Below are 21,664 nucleotides of genomic sequence, written 5' to 3' on the forward strand. Positions count from 1 at the left end.
GACTTTGGGGTTTTAAAATTTTGGCTTCAAAACCTAAAATGAAAATGCGGGATGTGAGGAGGGGGTAAAAGGAGCCGAGTTACTCATAGAAAAGACTTTAAAAGAGAAACAGGACATATAACGTGTCAAGATCTGCAATAGAAATATAAGATCTCCCTCCAGTTGTTCTCTGTGTCTTTACCAGAGTGCACCATCTCTACAGTAAGAGCAAGTGAATAAGGCACATACTTGCCTTTCAGTCATCTCAGTTGCAACCAGTAGTTTGGCTCAGGCTGCTAATGACTGAGGTTGTGTGACATGTCCTGTTCCATTGTAGCTGCTAAAAGTTTGATAACTTCTGGCAGAGGAGTAAGGTGACAATGTGGGGGAGGAGCAGCATTCACATCTTGATACTGAGCTAAATCTACCAGAACTCATCTTTCTTAGCCCTATTTCATAGCGCTTTATCAGCTATGTTAGATTTCAATATTGCTATTGTCATTACTGTCTTAAGAAATTGTGATGTGTATCTAATTATACTCATTTTATAACTTTTTATATATATCAGACAAAATGGTATTCTGTATTTGCCTACTTATAAATAATTTGTATACAATAAGTATATAGTCTGTATACATTGAGATTTATTGTCTTACCATTTTTTATGCTTTCCTTATATTGAATAAACTAAACAAAGTTATATTGAAGTAATGGAATGTGGCTACTTTATTTTAAATTTAAAACAGTTGTAGAAAGTTATGGAATGACAGATTCAATAATTCCAATATATTATGAAATAAAAAATACAAAACAAGGTAAAATATTTAGAAAATGTGTCTTAAAAGAAGATACAGCAAGTCATTGTAATTTTAACAATACCATAGAACTACACAGATAAGACTACAAAGAAGAAATGCTGAAATACCAATGCTTCAAAAGTTTTATTATTAATCAAAGTTTTGGCATTTTGGAATATCTCTGAACAACATTCTGGCAAATGCGCAGACAAAAAGCTGCATTTAACGACCTGAGGTAGAGGAGGGCACTTTAAAGGCAAACAGTATAACCAATGAATGATGTTCATTCTTTCCCAACACATCCTTCAATATTTTGATGTTGACCTTGAAGTGCTTTGCTATTATGCCAAAACAAAACAAATCTCTCATTTGAAGACTGATTGCTTTATAATTTTATTATCACTAAAGGCTTTCATCCTAGTTCCTAACTTTAAGATAACTGCCCCACATAAGAAATTAATGTAATATTTTATTACTAAATAGATGCAGATATGAGAATGACAAATTAACACGGGGTGTGCAGCATTCCAAACTTTGCTATTTCATTAAATTTCTTTACAGAAGTCAACAAGCATTTTAATACAGGCAATATGTATTTTCAAAGAGAGGTTTTGACAAAGTTATCTACCAAACATCTTAAGGAAACTCTGCTCTCGCAGGACAAGAGGAAAAGACTTCTTGTAATTTAAGGAAGAAAATAAACGGTAGGAGTTACAGGTCTGCCTTTCTGCTGCAGAGATTGCACTCCCACAGGGACTGTGTTCAACATGGTCATGAAGAATCTGGAAAAAAGGGTGTGTACAGGTGATTAAAGATGAGATGGAATAATCAGATCTAAAGCCAGCCAAGGCAATTTATAGGACACTAGGCACCTGAATGATGAAATGGCAGGTGAAATACACTGCTGAAAAATGCAAATCAATGCACACAGGGAAAAATAACTTTAAAATATACTTAGCTAAATCAGAGCCCATCATTATGTTTTGCCAGTTAGGAAAAAGATCTGAGTCATTTTGGATAGTTCTCTGAAAATAGCATTCAGCAGCAGCCAAAGAGGCAAAAATGTTAAGAATTAGTAGGAAAGAATTGAGAACAACATAGATTAGGAGCATATTATGCCCAAATCTTCAAAACAGTTCTACTCACATCTCAAAAAAAAAAAAAAAAGCAACATAAATACAAAGGGTACATAGAAGAAAGAATGGTCAGAAATTGCAAATGGTTTCCGTTCAAAAAAGACTAGAGCACTCCAACTTGAAAAAGGGATGCTTCTGGATAGAAACAGCTTAGAAATTAAAAAAAAAAAAATCACGAACAGACTGGAGAGGGTGGCCTATTAATTATTTGCTCACAATTCCTCACAGTACACAAGGATGAGGATGCCGAAAGCAGTTATTAAGCAATAGCTTAAGTACAAAAGAAGCTCCTTCAGACAGTATATAATTGAATAATTGCCTTTGTTATCACAGGAAGTTGTAAAAGAATGGGAGCATATAAGTGAGTTCAAAGAGGGATTAGATGCATTCAGGAGAGGTACAGTGGTAGTTATACAGCTCTGGATCTGGAAAGCTCTAACCTGCAGATGGCTGAAAACAGTGAGGGTTAAAGAATGTTCCTGCTTTTGGTGTAACGCAAACATGATCCTCATGTGGGATTAAGTGAATGGTTTGCATGACCTGTATATGCAGTTCTAATGTTTACTGGTAGAAGCAGGTTCAATTTCTGAAAAAAACTGATTTTGAGAAAACCAACAAAGGAAAATTATCTTTATGCCTATTATGAGTAATTAGCAATGCTGAAGGAAGGGATGGATAGAACAGAGAGAAGAAAGTAATGGGAGAAAAAGACTTTTTTTTCTTACATTTTTCTAGTCGATACGAGACAGTACATGCTAAGACCACAGCCAGGACTAAGATCCTGCTGCCATAGGAATCCAGCACAGTACCATCCTAAGTAGCCTTCTTGAAGAAGTAAACATATCTCAGTCTGAAGAATGTCTGGCATCCTCCTGCTTTGTCACGTTTTAGATTCTTGCATATGAACAAACTTCAAATGTTTTTAAGAGGCTATTTGGGTGGCAGGCCACTGAAAGTATTTTCAGTTCTTTAAGATTCATTATACAAGTAGTACTGGATTTCACAGGAGAAAAAACAGTGAGCCAGTAGTTTTCAAACTTTGCAGTCTTACATATACATACACACATTTGCTCGCACACACTGACATTCCCAATTTTATAGCTGTATGAAGAAAATTCCGTTTGACTGCAATACTATTTAATAGAAGACACAGGTGAAAATCAATATAGAATCTTCTTCCCCTTCTTCTTTTCCCAGAAGATCAAGAAACAGACTGACATGAAGATTTACACACCCCTTGATTACAAAGGATTATTGCCATTCTCCATTTTTTTTCCTTCTTATTATCTTAGCCTACCAGTTTCTTCCTTTGCCATCCCCTTACCTATCACATATATTCAGTTGCACAGTGCTGCCTACACTTCTGCTCCCAACACCTCACATGTGGCTGAGTCAGAAAAAACATGAAAATAATCTCTTCTCAAATCAGCAGTACAAACGTGGGGAATGTTTTAAGATGTTCTTTCAACTCCCACTGTTTTTCTCCCACAGAATCCATACGAGTAGAGTACAAAGGAATAAATCAAACTTTCTGAGACAGAGGCTGGAAGTACCTCTTCTGTTTCTCCAATTAATATTTCTTTCTCATTCAGCCAGTATAAAAATCAGGTCTCAGTAGGAAAGGAAATGTAAAAAAAAAATTGGTCTCAGATATGATGGATGGCCCTCCTCCCTGAGGTATTCAAGTTTTGAAAAAAAAAAAAAAATTAGAAATACTATATATCAGCCACACGATTTTACAACTCTAGAAGTTATTTCACACTATAAGTAATATTTTCCTTGTATACCTAGTAAGCTGAATCTATAAAAGAAATTCCACAATAAGATTGTTTTAACAACGAAGAGATAATATATAACATTATAACTTTTCATGCGCTATTGCTAGATTCTACATCGTAGGCTAACTGTACATAGACAACTAACAGTTCCTGCACAACATCAAAGCAGACAAACTGTATTTAATTCTTGTCTACCAAACTTTGTAAGCAACCTACTTTCTTTTCCAGTAATGAAAAGCACAATCAAAGCTTCCACTCACTACAGAAAGGCTTTGTTTGCCTCTAAACTTCCAAGTTTTCCCTGTGCTGGATTGCTGCAACACTAAGTTAAATATTATGCCTTTAACCTTCAGGGGCCACATCTTGTCCTCCTGTTGTAAGGCCTGCAGGACAGGACTAAGCAAGGAAAGCTTACTAACATCAAATCTTGGGAGTACAGACAAGCAAAGGAACATGATACCAAGCAGGGAATAACTCTTGTTTTTAAGGAGCTATTATGCTTTATTCATGGTCTCTGAATACCTATTCCATGATTACCTTCACCCAGAAGACAGTTACTCAGAAAGCAGAAAGCGTCTGTCTTTCGGGGTTGGGGAGGGTGAGTATCTCTTAATATAAGCACGATAATTGTATGTTAAGGAACTTAAAGTAATTCACAATTTCCAAAATAAAAAAGCCAAAATTCTTACCCACTGACATCACAAGAGCTTTGCTTGACTACTCACGATATGGCCAGTATGAACATTTTTGGGGAAAAAAAAAAGTCTTCTCTTGATAACAGACTAGTAAGGAGCTGCAATACTGGCTCCTTTTCAACCTAATAATTTTAAATGAAACATCATGTTTTCTAGAAAGTTATAGAGTTTTCCATGGTTTTACCATATACTTGGGTTCTATTGTCTAGTATGGCCCTTGTTATCTTGTAGAACATCTTCTCCAGCTACTTAAAATGCATACTGGTAGCTACACCTGAAACAGCTCATGAAACTAAGTAAAGCTTTATTTTGAGAAAGTAACGAAACAATTCTTTCCAATCCTGGTGATAAAGGTCTTAAAATTTATTGTGGAAGAGGAGTGAAAAAGTGGAGTAACAGTTAGTATTCATGCAGAATTGGTTTGGACAGGAATACGCTCTTCCAGTTCACGGCCGCTTCAACTGAGGTGGGTCGAACACAGGTTGAATTATACCTTTATGGCACACAAAGTATAAATTTCTCAGTAGCGAGAATCTGTCCCACTAAACTGTGGCACTCCTAACATAATACTGATAAATGAGCTAAGACTGGGCTTGTTGACCTTTTTTGCACATGCATTCTCAAAATAGAAATTGCAAATGAATGTCTGAGGATAGAAAATAGCCTTATGTCACTAATTTATTAAAAATTATTTGCTTCCATTAGAGTTTTGCCATATTTCCTCTTTTTGGCTGTAAAGAGAAATCAAATCGTCTTAAGAATAATTCCATTTAATTAAACTACAAAATAATTTTTCATGTATCATTAAAGCAACAGATTTATTATAAGGGAAATACATGTAATTTCAGTCTACCTTGTGTGATTGCTTCCATAGTCAGTTTTACAGATATGCCTTTTCTTATTCAAAAGATTTTATTCCAGTTCTTGTGTTTGGCCCAGGGATGAATTGTTATGAAATGTTAGTCATCATCTTTATCACACATGTATTCCAAGTTCAAAGCTTCTGTGATACTGTCCTGGTTTCGGCAGGGATAGAGTTAATTTCCTTCCTAGTAGCTGGTACAGTGCTGTGTTTTGGATTTAGGATATTATTATTATTATTATTATTATTATTATTATTATTATTATTATATATGGTAATGTTTTTATCTCAACCCATGAGTTTTTCCCACTTCTATTCTTCCAATTCTCTCCCCCATACCACCGGGGCGGGGGGTGTAGTGAGCAAGCAGCTGTGTGGTGCTTAGTTGCTGACTGAGGTTAAACCACAACAGATACAAACGCAATGCTTTAGTATCAAGCATTTAAAATGGTATATTTTCTTCCAATTCAAAATCATCAGGATTGAGAACTTTATCTAAACAAAATATATCCACATTTGCTACAAAGTAGGAGCAAAATGCAACTTGTTCGTTCTATCACTATGATGACAATTTCTTCAAGAAAAGAGGAGAGGGGTTTGTAACTTGTTTTTGTTTTGGCACATAAAAAAAAGTATTAGAGAACTTTTCAAAAGACAAACAGTTTTTCCAACATCCAAAAGTTAAATTCTCATCTCAGTATCCCTCTTCCCCTTGAAGCTCTCATGTTTGTAGTTTTGCCTTAGAAATTGCATTTTGGTACCCATTACGAAACTTTCTCCGGTTTACTTATATCTCTATCAATTCAGTTAAACCAAAGCAAGCACTAGCTTTACATTAGTCCTATTATAGTTATTAGAGTTGATATAAAGAAAGCAAAACTTGATAAGCTGAGGAAGTGATTTTTATTTTTTTCCTTACAGACAATGCAGATACTCGCAGATACTTTTTTCATATCCTTTCTTTATTTCTTCTTTATAATATGTAATAATTGACTACAAACAAGTAACACTTGCCAAGCTAGCTTTACAAACAAGATACACAATGTCTATATCTATGCAAAAAAAACCCATTTAAATCTATCTAAAGATGAATTAATACCAATGATACTGTTTGATCTGTGTAAATAAGATGATGTCAAATTGTGTTGACAAGCAAAAACTTGTCAACTGAAAATGCTGTTTTCATTCAAAGATTCATCAATTTGGATATGGCTGGATACAGTTGCTAAACACCGATCTAAGATTTCTTTCAAATGTTTCTACCAAAACCAGTAACACCAAATTTGATGTTCTGTGTGGGGGAAGGAGCAAGAGAAGAAAAAGAGCCTAGACCTAATTCCATTCTGTACATCATCTTCAATAAAAGAGTTATTATAATACCACATACCTTCAACAGATTGAGAGGCATGAGAATATGTATAAAGGGGACCTCTCATGGAGACTCTCTTTAGCCTAAGCCCATTTTTCTCTGTAAGTCTTCTGTTTGGTTGGTTGGTTTTTTTGTTTATTTTTAGGTCATAATAATGGGCTAAAGAGAGATAGCTTCTATCCTTCTCTTAATTCTTTATTTTATTGGCTAAGAAATTAAATTCTTAAGAATTAAAATCTTAATTCTTTTTATTGGTCTTCTTTTCTACCCAAATCCCAGGCTGCAATCATTAGGAAACTATCTTCCCAATAGTTTTGCCTCACAAATTGAAAGACATAAGAAAGCTAGAACTAGAGTTTACTAGGTTTTCTACAAACACTTATGTGTATGTTCCACTAATCTTTTTTCATATCCTTTCTTTATTTCTTCTTTATAATACGTAATAATTGACTATGAACAAGTAACACTTGCCAAGCTAGCTTAACAAACAAGATACACAATGTCTATATCTATGCAAAAAAACCCCATTTAAATGTATCTAAAGATCAATTAATACCAATGATACTGTTTGATCTGTGTAAATAAGATGATTTCAAATTGTGTTGAACGTGTTTAAGGCATGTAAAGATTTTTTCCAACACAAACCTTTTTGTTGTTTTTAATGTTTCTTAGTTAAAACAATGTTTATTTTAATTTCCATGGCGCTTAATGGCAATCCACAAATTCATTTTCTAAGTGTTCCCTTCAAGTGTTTTGTTTTCAACCCTCTTGGAGGGAAAAAAAAAAAGTGTATTTTTTGTACAGAAGGAAGAGGATAAAGTTACTAACTGAACATGCCATTTTTGTGGTTTTGTTAAAGGAAATATTTAAATTTAAAGCCAGAGCCAGCTATGATTTTTTTTCCAAAATTCTCATTAGCCAGTTAACTCAGAAATGATTTTCTGAAGAAACAACAGAATCTAGAAGATAAACAGGGCAACTACAGTACTCTCCATAACAGCCAGCCTTTCGTTTGCCAGCCTGAGTGAATGGTACCACACTTTTCTATCACCCACGTGAAAGAAAAAACACTTCAATTCTAAATGCATGTTAAGCATGCTTTTGAACTAAGTTGAAGCAAAAAGCAAATTTCAATCACATAGCTTGTTTTAATTACAACCAATACCTTAACTGAACACTGTACTGCAGAGCCTCATGAATATTCAATGACAGAGTAACCAATTACACAATATTAGTGCTTTTTGCATTAAAAATTACATTTTCTTCTTCAATTTTTGCAGCAGAGTGGAGTAATGGAGTTTTATTTAGTTTACTCATCAGGTTCATACTCTGTCTTCATTTGTATTTCTGCAACTATACCAAGCCAAAAATCAGGCATTAGTAAGTCACATAACTTTTCTAGTCAGTTTACTCTGCAAAGGCATGCAGAAGTTATTTGCTCAATTGACTTTCACAAAGCTACACAGTTGTAACCCATATTATGATGGGTTAATATTCCTTAGGGAGGTCTGTATATTGAAAACATGCTGAATATGCTTTACATTGGTACATTAGTCAATCTTTATAACTGAGCAGAACATTGAAATTTTACCAATTTAAATCATTATTTCATAGTGCAAATGCGGTAGAAAATAACTAGAACCATGTGTTTAAGAAAATGAGGGATGCAACAATTCAGTTCTGAACTACTCAAGAGATCTGATTCTTCACTGTACATTTTCACTGTATAACGGCACATCTTTCACTATATCCTGCAAATATTTTGGGAAAGCTGAGTTTTTTGGGGGCTCGTTTGTTTGTTTCTCTAAAGACCTATTTACGAACCTCAGAACATTCAAAATACTAGCAACATAATTCTTCAGCTTTTTCAAATAAACACTTGCTAATATAGCTAAGATTTACCACTGTGAAGAAGAAATGATCATTCCCCAACGCACTTAAGTGAAACCGGTCACTGTATCTTACTTCTTCACCTGAACTGTTTATCAGATGTTAGTATTGTGTAATACTGCTTCAGGATAGGTCCTAATTATTAAATTCACTATAGTAAAACTCATCATGTTATCTAATAGTAGCTGTCTGGTCTTCTGCACTTCTGAGCTAAATCTCACTTTTGTCACATACCCAAACCATATTGTACTTTCAGTTAGCACAAATGCACAGTTACATATTGAGTTTTATGACATAACTTCCACCCCTGAACATCCATCTAGGCAAAGCACTGAACTCAGTGGGAATTATGTTTGATAGTTATGGGCAAAAATGTAGCTTTTGGATATTAGTTAGGCAATCCAACAGTGACTTTTATCTTCTAGTTCATTAACTTCAGTTTCTGATCTGGACTGCAAATGATTAACATTTTCACAGACAGTAAGCTATCGCTGTTGGCCTCAATAGAAGAGTGTGCAAACACAGAAATTGGTGTTATATAAACATTTTCTTAGCATTCCATATCTTCTCATCTGTAACTTTTATACTAATTTTTATGAATAATTTAATTAAAATTTGTTTATGAAGCAGCGCTTTAAAAACTAGCAAGTGGTCAACATACATGTTAGTCAACCAAAAAAAATGACTGAAACATTTTTAAAAAATTGTCAGAAGAACAAGTAGCTGACCTGTGTAACTCTTATATGCACAAGACTCCTATTAACTTCACTGGATGAGACCCACAAATGAGAAATTAGCCCAACTGTTTCAAATAACAGAAGTAAAATATAAATGCAACTAGAAAGCTGGATATTACCTATGAGAGGAACTTAAGGTCTGGAACTGTCATGGTCTGTATAGTGCCCTGTAGCACAGGTGAAGAAAGGATAGCGAAAATTCAGCAGGCTGATGGTTGGAATGCTGCAGGCAGGAGCTTCCTGTTTTAAACATAAAAAGAAACAGATTTAATGTTATCTAGACAGAAAAGGGTTTTTTTTGTTTGTTTAAGTAAAACAAACAACTCCTCCCAAACAAATGATCAAGCAAAGAAAGAAATCAGGATGTTACCATAGGTTAATTTCTTTCAAATAATCACAGAATAACTAATCAGCAACTAACAGAAATAAAGTATGCAGTCAGTTTGCTTAAGAACAAATAAGATCTTATTCTGCCATTTTTTACTGAAGTTAACTTCAACAAAAACAGCATCTAGAAATTTCTGAAGCGAGCTGAAGGAAGCCAGAGGGGGAGTTCTTTAACAGGATCACCATCTCTCTTCGGTTTTGTGAGCATCTGTTTAGCATTGCTGGTTTTCCCAATGTTATTTAAACCCCATGAAATCAAGGCGGGGGGGCGGAAATCAAGTACACATGATCTGATCTATAAAACCAATATTTGCATACTCTGAGTAATCTTCAGAGAAAGAATCCAGTATTTTGCTGTGTATTTTCAAGAAAAAAATGAATCCATGACAGGTGATTAAAAGGGTACCTACAGGAGCAGGTGCAAGTGAGCAGTATCCATGATGCGGAATTCCGGAGTTTCATCAACCTTAGAGCTTGCATACTGACTTCGTATATGCACAAAGGGACATCATTAGTGGAGAAACCACTCCAGATGCAAGGAAGTTTTCAGAGAACAGATTCTTGATCCTCAGCTGCCTTCTTCAAATGACCAGAAAGCAGATGAGGGCTACTGTCTCTGGATATTACTTTATTCTCCCTGGCTGAGCTTCAAAACATCTGTTATATAAGGAAAGTCTAATTAGAATGGCTGCCTCTACCCAGCTGGCTGACATTTATTTGCCATGGGAAGAACCTGTCCACTAACAACATTCCCATGAGCCTGACTGACATGCCTGAAGAGCAGATTGAGTAGAGTCTATAGCCTGTTCCCAATGACTGCAGAAACCTCAGGTCTTTTCCCTTTAGGCATTGCAGCCTTGATCGAAAAACCTGCAAAATAGATGAGGGTCTGTTTTACAATCTAACAGCGCTCTGCGCTGCTTTGGAAAGACGACAAACATATGGACTGCCACCAATTATTAGAACTTAGTGTGAAATTACAGGAGAGTTATGAGCATGTAGCTTTCATGATCTGTTTCACACACATTTGCCAAAGTTTTCCAAAATAAAGTTAAGATATCAGTGCACAAACAGTTTTGTAACCTATGTCTCTCTACATTAAGAAACAAGTTGTTTCTAAGTTGCTGAGCAAACAAAACCTGTTCTTCGGGTATTCTATTTTAATGATTTTGCATCTTATCTCCCTCATCATAATAAGCTCACTTGACTCCTAGTCTCCTGCCAGTCTGGAAGGACAAGAGACAGCATTTGATGTGCCTGGTTTTGAGTTTCACACATGCCAGGTTGCCAGCTGGCAGATCAAACAGAATGAATGACGATTTCAGCTCACAGTGGAGCCTTTCCCCCTTAGCAGCACTAAGCTGGGTCTCTCCTCTCTTACCACACCACTGATTTTCACTTGTAGGAACTTTTGAGATCATCTCTTGCCAAATTCAAAAAGTTGGACAAGTTCAAAGGCTACTGGGAGGGAATGAAGGGAGGGCAGGGAAGAAGGAGGAAGGATAGTTGGCTGACAACCAGAATAACAGCACAATCTTTATTCCAAGGAAAACAAGACCAAAAATAGATTTTAAAAGAATAAATGCATAGCTAACACTTAAAGGCAGCTAGTGGACAATATATAATGAGAAATGTGTCTCTAACCAATACCCATTTAATTCTTTTTTCCTTGAAAAAACCTTAAGCAGCCATGTTGTCTGTTCAGCTCTCACTCATCCCCCCCTGCACTGCAATACCTTTTGAAGCTGGTGAACAGGTTCAACCAAAGGTGACCCAGGGAATGGCAGGTATCAGGCAGTTTGCATTTCCATGGCTGATGCAAGTTCAGGGGTACGACATCCAAAACAGACTCTATACAGAATAGCTTTGAAATATAGAATAAACTGATGTTTTAACAATTGTGGTGAAGGTGCTATACTTATAGGATACAGTTCTAAGGAAAATCAGCTTTCTGTATTTCAAGTATTTGACAGTTTCACAAAACATAAAAGCTATAGTTCATAAGTTTCACACATTTCCTCCTCCCGTTGTCTTCTCCTCCTCCCCAATTAGGTTATTCATATAACCACGTATTGTCAACAGTAAAAGTTTCATTATTGTAAATGAAGCATAGATATGCTAATTTTACAGGCACACTATGTGTAATCACAGAAGCATCTCCCAAGCTTGACATAAAAGATAACCACTGGAATTCTAAGAAAAATTTAATAAACAAGTATCAATAAATATTTATGGAACTAACATTTGGACTGCTCTATGAGATCTGTTAAAAAAAAAACCAACACAAAACAAAAACACAATCAGTCCTGTTAACATTTTTGTTTAAGAATAAACCCATTTGGAAGGTTATTGTCCAGTGCGCCATGCAGAACAGTTAAGAAGGAAAGTAAACAAAGAATCCACATAGAGGTTGAGAAAAATGTATGCTTCCATGCTCATAAAAGTTTGTGCAGCTATAAAGCTACAAAATGTCAAATTTCTTAACAGTTAAAAACAAAATTGAAATATTAAAATTAAATCCCAAAGATGGTCAAAATTTGTTACAGAAAAATACTGTAATGAGGTTGCAAATACAAGCTATTCTGTAGTAATGAGAGATGTGCTACTATCTATGTAACATTGCAACTCTTATTTTGAGAAAAACTATAAGCCATGTACATGGTAGTAGTTTATTTAGACTTCTTACAAAAATGAAGTAGCCCAAATGTACTTAGAAGTATTGGAGGGTTTACAAACTACAGAGTACCATAGTGCCTCTAAGAATCACTTCATCTATATGTTTACCAGCATAGTGACCCTTGAACAACAACATTAATCACTATCTAACAACTGAAACAAATTAAAAATATGTATTTCTACTACTGATACATTCTTGATATCCGACCTCTCAATCGGACTTCAAAGCATATGTTAAGGAAAACACTTGAAATAATTATGTGACTGCTGTGGATTACCATATACAAACTGAACAGCACACTGTTACGCAGTTTGTGCCAATCTCCTTTGAAACCTTAAGGATTCTTCAAGCAATTAGGAATAAAGAGAACAGAACAGTTTCAAACAAGGTTCCAATTTTTTCAAGTCTTCTTTTCCATGTCTAACTTGTTCCTCAGTTGAAGAGAGAACAAGGCATAGAAATGCCTAAAGTAACCATTCAATTCCATAACTGAACTTATAGTTGCCAAAATAACATGCCTTCCTTTACTTGCTGTGTTTTACAAAGGAAGTTGAATTTCCTGCTCTCTTCAAGAAGCAACTGAATGTTCAAGGCTTTGAGCCCCAGAGAGATGCTAAGGATTCCATTAGCAACTATTTCATTTCTTTTCTTTTTGATAGCAGAGTTCCCATAGCTGCCTCAGGAGCAAGGGCATTTCAGACTGACTATTGTAATGTTACGGAGAGGAAATCTACATAGTCTGATGCGCTCTGTATGCTGATTTTCACACTTGATATCATGGGACTGGAGGAATTTAGAGAAAGGTCACCATTTTCAGCAACTTCTCTTGCTGAGAAATGGGAAGTTGCTCAAAGTATTGAACTCTGTCACACAAGTCATGAAGAAGCAACTGAATTAAGTAAGGATCCAACTGTCCCTTTTGACACAGCCACTTTGGGATTTATACAGTTAGGCCACATTTTGCTCACAAATTTGCTCACAGGGCACCTGGAACTATGTGGCAACTCCACCCTCTAATATACTGAGCATCTTTGTCATATTCTCAGTACCACAATCTCCCTGTCCCAGAAAGGGCTGGTAATGCACCATGGCAATTTGTACATCATTTTTGAGATTTTCATTGCTATAGCAACTCAGTGTAGGCATTTAAACATAGCAACAGGCTTTTTATAGCACTTTCTTGGATGTCAGAATGGCATGTTGCTTTATTTTCTAAGCAGATGCTCAGAAGATAAGTATACAAGATGAATGTACAGTACCCACCTTCAAAAGGAAGAAAAAAACCTCCCAACTTCACAACCTCTGAATCATATAAGCAGGCAGATAAGTGTAAGGCATATTGTGAGTTTAAAGGATTTTGTTCTGAGAAATCATATCACTAAGTACTACCTGAGAACAAGATTAGGAGAAAAACTTTGTTGATTTGTGCCCATTTTGTAAAAAGATGTGCAAGAAATTTACAAGGTCCTACTGTGAAGGGAAAAAAAACCCACAACTTTTCATCAACTCTGATCTTTACCTGTTAAACAAAAGAAAAAAGGGAAATTGTCTTCATATTAAGTGGAGCCAGATTCTCAGGAGGGATCAAAATTCACTGAGACAGACCCTTCGTTCATGCACACGGGCAAAGCTACACACATTCCAAACACAGCACCAGTGATTTACAAGAAGTGAGAGTTTGACCTGCTATGTGGTTTAAGGAAATACAATTTATCATTTTCATAATAAGAAAGGCTACTTTTCACTGGTATAGAATTTTTCTCTGGGTCCTTTAAGTTCTGTATCATTTCTACAAGTGATCAGTGAAAAACACCACTTGGTGTTTAATGTAATTTCTGAACACATTCCTAGATAAGGAAACACCAAGCAGCAACAGGACAGATTTCCTGGGGATCTTTAGGTATTATTCACCTTTCTGTTATGGTCATATTGCAGCTTTGTATAGAGTGGGATGGTTGATGTTTGCCATTTTACCAACAAAAAACATTTAAAATCTGTTAAACAGGAAATGTCAAAGACTCGAAAAAATGAATCAAACAGGAAATGTCAAGAGCTTCTTATAAGGGAACAAGGTTGTTAATATTCCAGTAAGTCTATTCCATTAGCACACAATATGAGAGTTTTGGAAGGGACATTTTAATGCTGTTTGATGCAGGAGAGATTTCAAACAGGTCCCAAAAGCTCAGCACACAGATAAAAATTGAGTTTTACATGTTGAGGTTTTAGAATATATCACACAAATTCTTTCTCCCTCTTTGTCACAGATATTTTCACTTAAATCAGTGAACAGAGCAGTTTTCAAGTCTCCCAATCTTGCTTTAAGTATCTAAGCTACTTGGGAATTCTGATACATCTGCTTGGTTTTCTACAGTCTGCTCCACTGAATACTGCACTTACTAAAAACAGCTTTTAGAGCAATGCTGATAATTATACCTATCAAAGAATAGGAATGATAAGTTTATTAACTGCAACAGCCCTCATGGAAGTCAAGATGATAGGCACAACCATACTTGCATAGGGAACTAAGCACAATATTTAGATTTGCTTACAAGATTTTTCCAGTCTGAGATGATGTGCAGAACATCAACATGACTTAGCACCTCCTCCTGGGGCAAACTCCACTCCCCATTGCAACTAGACCCCTAATTGTATCGTGCTATTTTCATGAGCCCAGAGGTCAGTCACATTCGTTTGCTATTTAAAAAGAAAAATATGGGAAATTCAGCGGCCTAAATTGTGAAGCATATGTGCATTTTTATACATTGTTAAATTATTTCCCTTCCTCTCCACAAGCTCTCCTTCAACTTATGGTGAGACATTTTATTTTTAGTTTTTCTGTTCAGCAGTTAGAGCACAGTTCAGCACAACTTTGGAAGTTTTAACAGGAAATGTTAATTGACATATCATGCTTTATTATATTATACTACCTGCACACATACACCTCCCTCTAAAAAGGCCTTTCCAGAGATATTTCAGAGAAACTGGGGAAACATTTGAAAATGAAATAGTGGATTTTTCTTTTCCAAAATTTCAGAAACAGATCTCATTCTATGGATCCTACCATTTGTTAGTGCATCCCTCTAAGTCCAAAACAAGATGGTCGAAAATGGACCCACTGCTCCTGCTCAAATTCTCCTAGATTTCAGACTCTTATTTCCTGCTAACTAACATAGCCTTTACCTTTGTGGTATTCACCAAGAGCCTGATCTAGCATCACTGAAGTGAATGGAAACTTTGCTGATGATTTCAAAAGCAAAGGCTCAGAGCCAAATTCCCCATGTATAACTTCAGCGTTACAAAACACACTGCAGAATTATATAAACAGTAATAATTTTACTCTGAAGGCAAGCCCCTAGCCCAAAGCAATTGCTGTACTTGACCCAGCGGCACAGAATTTCTACCATGTATCCATTTTCAGTATGCAAAACCTTACAACTGGTAAGAAAAAAGGAAGTGCAACTCCTACATAAAATGCTTTCCCCCCCCACTGTTTGTTATATCAACTTTTCAACTCCTTTGCTTTTTGCAGAAATTGCAGGAACTAGCCCAGTGAACCCGATTTTATAGCCATGAGATAGCAGCTCTGTTTGGACAATCAACAAGATAAGTGATAAGTGTATTTGCACATAAATTAGGGGGCAGCACAGTGATTCTAAAGTATAACTTTGTATCATGACAGAACACAACAGAATATGCTTTAGCTTAGTTGGGGGGGAAAAACTTTCAGGTTTACATACACACTTTACATACATTACCTGCCAAGTTTGCATGTTTCCCTCCTTGCCCCTCTCATCCTCCCCGCTCCAAGCAATCTGTGTTAGCATAAAAAAAAATCTTATTCTACAGGCCCTACTTGTCCAAACCCACAGGTGATCATATACATAGGTGATCAATATTACACGTCCCTGATGACTTGTGATACCTCAAGACTTCGGGTTTTGTCCATTTTAAGGGCAGATAAAAATTCTAGTAGATGATAAGGTATTCTTTATTTCAGCTACTAGCTGGGGGTGGTGGTGGTCATTGTTGTTGGTTTTGTTGTTGTTTAAATCTTTCAGATACTTAATACATCTGGTAATTCCTATGTAAAATTGAATTTCTCAAATTATTTTACAGATTGTAAAAGTAATGATAGACACACTGAAATAAACAAAGTAAAGAAAAAGCCTATTGCATCTACCTACTGAAGAGGATTAAATCCTGGGAGGTTGTTAGAGCCCAAGCTCTCCAACAAAACCTGAGGCTACAAGTCCACTTGCTCTAAGTATCAAATCCCTCTTTTCTTTTCAGAATTCTTAGAACCTACTTCCCAGGGAGGGAAACTGAGTTATTATTTCAAAGTGCTACCATAACACAGTCTTAGTTCTCCATAACATACCACTACATGTGTACATAAGCAGTAATTCGTGTCTTGAGTCACTAGTTTATAAGCTTACAAAGATCCAATCCATCACCCACTCAGATTTCCTTTCTGTCAGTGATACTGAGATCCAAAACATCTCTTTGACCCACTTTTCAAAGGAAGTACAAGTGGAGAACACATCACAAGGAAATTCTTCTGCTTAGTTTACAGGAAGGCTGCAAGTTAGGACAGAAAAGAGAACTCTCTCTGCCCACAAATCCCTCAGATCTTTAAATAGCCCACAAACCTTGAAACAGCAAGCATTTTCTTTCCCTTTCCACTCACAAGCCATTTGATGTTTCTTTTTCCTGGACTTATACACTTCTCTAAGAACAGCAACTAGATGAGGCAAGAGAATTCCATGACATGTAAGGAACATACACATATGACCCTTGAAATGAGAAGCTTTCACATCTGCCTCTTCTCAGTACCAACTCCCTATACCTCTGTTGCCATACTCTGTCTTATCCAGCTTTTCAAAAAGTGATTTGACACGATATTATCATTAAAAGCTTTAGAAAGCAGATTGATCCAAAGGAGGATGGAAGAAGCTAAAGATTGGAACTATGAATCTGGCTGCTAGATAATTCTTAACTTCTGCTTTGGTCCCAGATAAATAGGACTATAGTTATTAAAACTGACTCAAACGTATAAAAAGATAGAAGGTAGGGAGGTGTACAGGTTTCACGTCCACAGCCAATTTAAAGCTTAATCCAGAGAGATGTAAAATGGATGGATTTATATAAGTTAAATACATTGATAAGCCTAGGTACTTTATCATAGTGCTGATGTTAACGCACAATTTTCACTATGTACAAATGAGCAACCTGTACTTTTTGTATTAAATTACACTAATTGTCATCATAACATCTTTACTGAAGAGAAATTTAAACATAGGCAATATATAATATATTCTAAGTTACAAAATAAAAAAGGATTGTATGGAATAAGAACAATAGTTGTTGAAATGCTACAAGATATCATATATTAAAAATATATACTTAGTTCAGACATAGAGGAGTTAGACACAGATTAGTTATTCCAGTCCATAAACAAAGTTAAAAATAACTTATTAAAACTTAAACACCTTCCAAATACCCTCTGAAGTTGCACATCCTTGCACAAGTTGGAGGGGTGTATAAAATGTCACAAGTAAAGTAACGTATGCAACACCAGCAAATCAGAACAAGGGCCTCTGGAGGCTAGAAAATACAAAAATACTAAAAAAGCAAGGACACTCTAGTATTCAGCATTTAATATATTGGACTGTTTCTTAATTTTCACTGTTAGTTCTAATAAGCTTAGATTTCTATGGGTTGTATCGTTAGATTATTAAGCTCCAAGTTTGGTATAATTGTTGATTTGGGATATAATTGTTGATTTAAAATATGAAGGTCACCTAGGAGATCAACCTAAAAGTACAAAGCTGTTCACTAATGATAGTCCAGAGAAAAATAACAGGAAAATTACAAGTTTTGCAACCGGATCTGAAGTGTTCTTACAAGTAAGATTCATTTATCACATTCTCTTGAAGCTAGATGAAGTGAACTTTCGTTAGACTATACACAACACCTACCATATCAAATATAAATGCAGTAACTGTTAGCACTTGCAGGAACACTGTCTATGCTCAGAACTCTAAATTCACCCAATCTTTGCATAGCATAAACTAAAAACTACTGTCTAATCACTTCAAAGATGGAGATTTGCCGCTGATTGCAGAGAATTTTTCACCAGATGAAACCATGCTATATATGACTTGAAAAATCAACTCACTAACACAAGTTGTTACTAATCTGAGTTAGTAACAGAAACCCGAGTCTTCAATTTCAGCTATCATTTCCTTGTACTGACCTCATTCTTTCATGCTGTTTACATACTGCTGTCTGAAAAAAAGAGCTTAACATACACATTAGTAAGACAAAAAAAAGTGTTTTAATCTGCCAAGAAAATAAAATACACTTCAGTGCAGAATACCTACCAAACAGCACAGATAGAACTGAAGACTGAAATATCAGGAAATGTAAATATTGTGATTTTTCATACTAAAGCAATCATGCTTTAACATTTGAAGGTGTGGGGTTTTTTTTCTGTACAGCATTCCAATTAGACACAACTTCATGGTATTAATTTACCTCTAATAGGGTTAAAACCAAACACATACTGTATAAAGAAATGGCTCTGGAAATGTCTTTTTAAAAGACAGGTTCCAGGCACAAGTAGGTAATCCATCAAAATGAACAACTCCAGCACTGTTAAAAGCAAGCATGTGGGAAGAGAAGTCATACAATTAAAAAAAAAAAAGAAAAAAGGAATCTGTTAAATATCTGTTTCCCTATAACATGTATTGCTACCAACTAAGACTCTCTAACGGTTAGTACAATACAGATAACAGTGTCTGTGAATCAGGTTGCCTTGAATTACTGACTACGTACCTTTATTAATCAAGTCTCAGTATAATTAACAGAGCTTTTTCTTTTTCATTCTTGTATATTCCCAAACAGTACGTAAGAACTAGGTTTCGTTAACTACACCCACTTTTTAAGCAGCTAAAATTTGAAGAAGAGGTAGAATTTGAAGGGGGTGGGAGGGAAGAGGTAGAAAGAACCAGCTACTCAGTATCACAACAACAAGGTACTGTACCTTTAAGGAGGAAATATGGTTCCGTTCTGTTTCCCAGCTGAAAAAGAGCTTATTCTCGGTTATAGAGATTACTTACCTAAAACTTCAGTTATTCCTCTTTTTCCCTTCAGGCCAGCCTCTCTTTCACTCTTGGGAGCTTTTACCATTTAAGGTCAATGTTACATCTGGCTCTAGTAACTAAAGCTGAAGCAATTTTTAACTCAGAGATCCAACAGGCTGTCTAACATTAGAATGAGAGTTTAAATTTAAAGTAACTCTTCAGAAAGCCTCTTTCTTGCCTCCGAGAGTTACAGAATAAAAGGCTTTCCTATTCTGGCATAAGTACTCCGAGTACAACGCGATGCAGACATCCTATTAGCATTCTTCAAGTTCACTGCATAGAAGGCTCTACTTACTCATTTCTGATTAAAATGGGCAAGTAGGAAGAACAGATGAAATAGTTTACATCACATTATGTTAACCCTTAGAATTTTTTACTGAAACAGCTGCTACTATTTGTCATTCCCTCCCCCCACTTTGCTTGGTCAGAAGGAGTCTAAATTAGAGAGCCAATACAAGGCATGTGAACTTTTAGAGAACGTTGGCTTCAGTCCAGTCATGGGCTCTGCTCCCCACTTGCAGAATATGAATAATTCCCATTGAAGTCCACAGAAGTTGCTTGTATCGCATGAGAGAATGTAACTACAAACAGGGCATGAAGAGGGAGAATAAAACCCCACCATTTACCACACTATATCCAGGTACTTGCAGGAAAATCACATGCATGTGATTCAGAACTCAGCTCTGAAACAGACATAGATCTTACTCCAGCCCTTTAGCAAATTCAGATTATTTATTTATAAGTATTACAATCACATCCACAGATCCTAAGAGTTCTGCTCATGCCAGGTGCTGTAAAGTTGTTAAATGTAAGCAAGCCAAACCCTGTCCAAAAAACCTTTCACAATTCAAGTAGAGACAAAAGAGCTGAGGATGGGAAATGTCAAAAAAATGCACTGGAATGTATGTCAAATTATTAGATAGCGAGTTTGGAAGAGACATATTAGGGCTGCTTTACGAGAGTGGAGTAAATGATCATACTAAATTAACTTCCTTTTGATAATGGCTAATAAAAGCATCAAGGCAGAAACAGATCAGACAAAGGAAAGTAAGGATTTGATGATTTGACTTGGAAAGCACACTCCATAGGGGAGTGATGCATGGAAACATGAGGCTGCTTGTAGGAGAAGTGGGCAAAGTTGAGCTGATTGCAGCATAGCACAGGCCCTGTAATGTAAGGAAATCAGAGGCTGGGCACCTCATTTATGCCATATCAGCCTTGAGCTTGTATGAGGAAGTCTATTATTCTACACTTAAGAGATCCTTTTTCCCCAAAATCAATATAGTAAAAAAAAAGTTCTGAAAAACTTCTAACATCGGCATTTAAGCTTGATCCTAAGATAATGGGAGTAGGCAGGCATTTCAGAAACCATTTCAGGTTTTTACGTCCTTTGTCCACTTACAGTCCTTTGCACCATTACTGGCTCTCTGACAAGACATTTTAACATACCTCCTTCCATCTTCTTGAATTAATACTTTATTACCCACAAACTTGAGTTTTGAAGTATTCTCTTGTGGCTCAGCATGGTTACAGTCTTCCATCTAGTTATCTGCCACTACAGAAGTCTTACTAGCATCTGTAATTCATCATTTTTCAGTTTTATTTTCTCAGAATTTCTAGGCCACAAGTGTCAAATGTTTTATTTGTCTGCAATCGAAGTTGTATTTCTCTTAAATCTGCATATGCATCCCTTTCATAGCAAAGACTGCTTTGAACCCAGTTTGAGCACAAACAAGTTGCTTACTGCCTTTTAGCACTACCATCCTCTGGGAAATAAAACTTTTCGATTAAGTTGCTTGTCCATTGGTCTAGCATTCTATAATCACTGTTGGCCAACTTTAGCCAAAATTTGTTTAAGTAATGGAGGTCTCAAAATATTTTCAAGTTCCTAGAAACTTCATGAAGTCAGTAGCCTGTAAAGGACATTTAAGCTACTGCCCTTGCTATGGGAGAAACCTCTAGCAACAGAGTTTCAGTTCTCTTTTGTTTCATCCATTCACTTGCACCACACAAACAGTACCCCCTGCTGTTTAGGCAGTATTTAGGGGACACAAGGACCCCGCAGGTACTCATAAGAAGTGGAAAACAATGCTTCCATCAGTCTTCAGCTCCTGAAACTGCTTGTATATTTTTATGTCCTATAGCACACTCAATGCTTTGGCAGGTGCTTTGCCCAGAGATTTGTTTAACATGAATGATCTCTGGCCAAATG

At 36.0% G+C, this 21,664-nt stretch overlaps 1 protein-coding gene across 5 annotated transcripts in view; it reads right to left on the reverse strand.

Moving 5' to 3' along the window:
- MRVI1 (murine retrovirus integration site 1 homolog) overlaps positions 1-19,853 on the reverse strand; it is a 76,745-nt gene extending 56,892 nt beyond the window's left edge. For 3 of the 5 annotated variants that reach the window (XM_009328582.1, XM_009328584.1, XM_009328579.1), the window contains exons 1-2: positions 19,429-19,853; positions 9,363-9,483 (exon numbers count right to left, since the gene is read on the reverse strand). The gene's annotated coding sequence lies outside the window, so the exon portion shown is untranslated. The other 2 variants (XM_009328580.1, XM_009328581.1) reach the window with 2 other exon arrangements.
- Positions 19,854-21,664: the final 1,811 nt, after the last annotated feature.

This window comes from Pygoscelis adeliae, unplaced genomic scaffold, assembly GCF_000699105.1.
Source record: "Pygoscelis adeliae isolate BGI_AS28 unplaced genomic scaffold, ASM69910v1 Scaffold166, whole genome shotgun sequence".
Classification (NCBI taxonomy): Eukaryota; Metazoa; Chordata; class Aves; order Sphenisciformes; family Spheniscidae; genus Pygoscelis; species Pygoscelis adeliae.